The sequence below is a fragment of the Penaeus chinensis genome, chromosome 34 (assembly GCF_019202785.1).
Source record: "Penaeus chinensis breed Huanghai No. 1 chromosome 34, ASM1920278v2, whole genome shotgun sequence".
NCBI lineage: Eukaryota > Metazoa > Arthropoda > Malacostraca > Decapoda > Penaeidae > Penaeus > Penaeus chinensis.
Window position 1 is genome coordinate 20017825 of NC_061852.1, and position 5000 is coordinate 20022824.

At 44.9% G+C, this 5000-nt stretch overlaps 1 protein-coding gene across 1 annotated transcript in view; it reads right to left on the reverse strand.

The window, feature by feature from the left end:
- Nucleotides 1-5000, reverse strand: part of LOC125043458 (forkhead box protein P1-like) — a 178016-nt gene that overhangs the window by 151756 nt on the left and 21260 nt on the right. The gene's annotated exons all lie outside the window — the stretch shown is intronic.

Genomic DNA, 5000 nt, shown 5'->3' on the forward strand with positions numbered 1-5000 from the left:
CATCCATCCGCTGTTCAGTTTCCTCTATCCTTCACCCATTCACCCTCCCCCCGTCCATCCCCCCATCTGCCCCATCCACCCCTCGATCCATCTTACCAACCAGTCCACCTTACCACTTCCTGCATCTACCCATCCATCCCTCCACCCACCCTTCCATCCCTCTCTCCCTCCCTCCATCTATCCATCAATCCATCCACCCTCAAGCCCCCCTGTATCTACCCACCTACCTCCCCCATCCACCCATCCAACCACCCCTCACCCGTCTCTATCCATCCACCCATCCATATACCCCTCCACCCAATCCACCTATCCATCATCTCCCACCCGTAACCCCCCCCTCCCCCCTCCCCATCCGGGCATTTACGACGGACGCCCCAACGACGCCCGTTCGCGGAGCCGGCTCGTAATTACGTGCACCTGAGACACGGTCGAAAGTACGTAAGCAGATTAATGTCCTTTGCCTGCCCCCCCCCCCCCCCCTCTCTACACCTCCTTTTCTTTTTCTTTATCTTTTCTTGCTTTTCCCTCGTCGTCTCTTGTCTTCTTCCTTTTTTTTTCTCTCTCTTCTCCTTATCTCTTTCAATCTCTAATCCTTCTCCTTCCCCTTTCTTCCTCCTTTTTTTTTCCCTCTTCCTACTCCTTCCCTTTTCCTCCCATTCGCCTCCTCCTCCTTCATCCGCTTTTCCCCATCTCCTTCGCTTCTCCTTCTTCACTCCTTCCTTCCCCTCCCCTCCTGCTTCCCTCTTCCTTCCCCTCCCCTCCTACCAACCCCATCCTTCCCCTTCCCCCCCACATCCCCATCCCTCCCCTCTCCTCTTGCCACCCCCATCCTCCCCTTCCCCACCTACCTCCCCCTTCCTTCTCCTCTCCCCCTTCACATCCTTCCTTCCCCTCCCCTCCCACTTCTCCTCCTACGTCCTCTCTCTCGTTAGCTACCGAAAGAAGGTCCTAATATGAGAAATTTGGAATCAGGGAATCAGGAATCTAAATTTTCGAAAGTAATGTATACTGACCATCCAATTTGGACCATTTTACTTCGTTGTACAATCTTGCGCCGAGAGATATATTCATCTTCATACCTTTTTTTTAAATCTCTCTCTCTCTCTCTCTCTCTCTCTCTCTCTCTCTCTCTCTCATTCTCTCTCTCTCTCTCTCTCTCTCTCTCTCTCTCTCTCTCTCTCTCTCTCTCTCTCTCTCTCTCTCTCTCTCTCTCTCTCTCTCTCTCTCTTCTTCTCTTCTTCTTTTTTTCTTTTTTGGGCTACTATTAGATTGATAAGTTAACTGTTCTGTATTTCGAATCTGTGTTTGGTTTGTTGGGGTGGATTCCTGTAATTCAATCGTCAGTGGTATTCAAACTTATGTGATATCATGATGAATGTTCAGTTTAGCAGTCAGCCTTCATGATGGTTTTGAGTAAAAAAAAAAAAAAGAAAAAAGAAAAAAAAAAGGAAAGAAACACACACAGATATTTGTGTGTGTATGTATGTGTATGTGTGTGTATGTGTGTGTGTGTGTGTGTGTGTGTGTGTGTGTGTGTGTGTGTGTTTGTGTGTGTGTGTGTGTGTGTACATTTATATATATATATATATATATATGAAGGAAAAGAATGTCTTTTTAATAATAGATATTCACTTAAAAAACAACCCAATGATCAAAAACGGAAAAAGAAACAGAAGGAAAACTAAACAATAACGAAAATAACACAAAACCCATTCACCAATCCTTTTCTCCGCCCCCCCCCTCCCCCCCCCCCCCCCCCCGGCAGTCAATCAACCAGGAAAGTGGCCGCCACACAATTTTCAAAGTCTAATTCATCCCCGATCGGTCCGGATTTTTAATTAGTTCCAAAAGTAAGAAATTGGGAAATTAATATTATGTTCATTACCGGGAAAGAAGCTATCAGAATTTTTCCAGCTATCTTTTTTTTTTTTTTTTTTAATTTGAAGACGAACGAAGGGCGCCCTCTAGCGTCGTTTTAGGGGGTGGGGGTAAGGGGGGGTTAGGAAACGGGAGAAAGGAGAAGGGGGGGGGGTGGAATGGGGAGAGAGAAGGAGGGGAGAGAAGAAGAAGGAGGTGAGAAGAGGGATAGAGGAGCTAGGACGAAGATGGATAAGTTGGAGGAGGGTGAAAAGGGTATAATGAGGAAGGAGGGAAGGAGGAATAGAGGGGGATGAAAGAAGATGTCGAGAATGTGGAATGAAGATGAAGGAGAACTGAATTAGAAGAAAAGGGGGTTGGGGGATTTAAGAAGCAGAAGAAGAAGAAGAAGAAGAAGAAGAAGGAGGAGGAGGAGAAGAGGAAGACGAAGGAAAAGAAGCAGAAGATGAAGAAAAAGAAAAAAAAGAAAAAAAAAAAAAAAAAAAAGAAAGGAAAAAGAAAAAAGAACACAAAACCCTTAAAGAAATCAAACCAGACCAAGGGAACAAGACCCAGAAGACAATACCAAGAAGTAAACCCGGGAGGACGCGAGGGGCGAGAGCGCGACCGCCCGAGACCGCCTCCGGCCGCCCGCGCGCCTCTCCGCTCCTCGGCCGGGGAGCCAAAGCGTCGCATTTTAATATTCCCAAAATAAAGCTTTTCTATTTCGTCTCACACATGCCCGAGGTTCTTTCTCGAGTCTTCGTGATTTTGTTACTGGAATTGGAGAATAAACTTTTTATATATGTAAGGATAAATGGTTTTAATTAAATTTTACTTGTGTGTTTTGCTGTGTAGTGGCGTGGATGATAATAAAGGGTGGGTTAATGAATATGAACTTTTAGTGCTTTTTTTACTTTCATGTTATTAATATTACCATTACCATAATTGTTATTGTTATTACTTATGTTGTTATTGTTATTAGCACCAAGCCTATGACTATTATCATCAATATTCATTATTATTTCTATTATCTGATCATTATCATTATCATCATTATCATCATCACTATTATCATTATCTTTATCATTATCATCATATTTCTTTCTTTTTCAATCATCATTTTATCTTCAATCATAATCGATTATATTACCATTACCATTATACAATAATGGTATACAATCATTATAATTCCCTTTATCAACATTGTTATTGTTATCATCATTACCGTCATTATTATCACTATTATTATTAATACAATGATAATCATACCATTCCTATCTTCACCATCACCAACCTAACTGAATCAAGACATTAAAACAAACCAAAGCACATCCATCCATTCGAATTTCAAATCCATCCATACACAAATTCAAATCGCCGAAGCTGTCGTTAGCGTCCGTTAGAAAACCCGAAGAAAAGTAACGGTTTTAACGATCAAATCACCCCCCCATCCCCCTCTCCCCCCTCCCCCACCCTAACGGTCGAACCCTCTCATCCTTAAATCACCTTCCAATATGATCCAAATAATAAACCATCCACTTCGTATCAACAGCCTCCCCCACTGTTATTTATGGGAACTTATATCAAGCACTAATGATATTTACAGAGAGGAAAAATCCTAATTGGTCCATCACAACTTGTAACAGATGTCCCCCCGAGTGCAAAATGTCGGCTCCTTCCTCTATCCTTTTCTTGGCTTGGCTAAATGATATATAACGTGGGGGGGGGGGGGGAGGTGGATAGGGAAGAAGAAGAAGAAGGCGAGGACGGAGGGGTGGAGCGGGAGGAGGAGGGGGAGGAGGAGAGAAAGAAGGAGGAGGAGGGAAAGAAGGAGAAGGAGAAGGAGGAGGAGGAGAAGGAGGAAGAAGAGGAGCAGGAGGATGAAGAGGAGGAGGAGGAGGAGGAGGAGGAGGAGGAGGAGGAGGAGGAGGAGGAGGAGGAGGAGGAGAAGAAGGAGGTGGTAAAACATTGAGGAATAGGATGGAGGAAAAGGAAGAAAGGGGAAGAGAAGAGAAGGAGGGAAAGAAATGGGAAGGATGAGGAGGAGGAGGAGGAGGCGGTAAATGGAGAAATGGAAGCGAGCTGTTGAAAATAAAGTGAAGAAGAAATAGAACCAGGCATGTTGACTAATATTCTACATAGGGTCTTCCCAAGGGGCATGATGAAATAAAACAAAACAAACGACCACTAGGAGACATCAAGAGAGAAATGAAGTCGCACTCATGCCCAATCACCCAATAATGGTAATTCTTCTCTCCCCGACTAATCTTCGCCTCCCTCTCCCCTCCCCCTCCCTCTCCCTTCCCCCTCCCTCTTACCTGCCTTTTTTTTTCTTTTACCCCTTACTAATCTTCGCCCAGCTCCTCTCCCTCTCATATGCTTTCTACTTCCTTGCCCTCTCCCTCATTTATCTCCCCCTACCTCTCATCCTCTTTCTCTTGCCTTCTCCCTCTTCTCCTTTCATCTCATTTTCCTCTTTCCTCCTCCTTCCTCACATATACTCTCCCCCTCCCTCTCCATCTTATGCCTTCTTCTTCCCCACTAATCTTCCCTCCCCCTTTTATCCCCTCCCTCTCTTCTGCCCCCTCTTCCTTCTTCTCCACTCCCCCTCACTCACTATTATGCCTACTTCTTCTTTTTCCCCACTTACCTTCCCCACTAATCTCCACCTCCTCCTTCTTCTTCTTCCTATTCTTCTTCTTCTTCTTCTTCTTCTTCTTCTTCTTCTTCTTCTTCTTCTTCTTCTTCTTCTTCTTCTTCTTCTTCCGTCTTCGGTTCCATGTCTTCCTTCCCTCCCTCCCGTATCTCACAAGAGGGGGTGGGAATCACCTCGAGAGAAGCTGATATTTAAGATCAAACGAACGAAGAGAAGCAAGTGAAGCCCTCTCCCTAGGACGCCGCCCTTGGAAGTCGAGCAAAACGATGCAAGAAATCGTAAGATGAATGAAAAAAGGTAAAGAAAAAAAGAAGAGTTGGCTGGAGAAGGAGGGCGGGAGGAAGGAAGGAAGGAAGGAAGGAAGGGAGGGAGAGAAGGAGGGAAGGAAGGAAGAGAGAACCAAAAAGGGAAAATGATAATAATAAAGAAAAGGGCGGAGAAACCCGAGGAATCTCACGACACTCACGCCATTTTCCGAGCATGC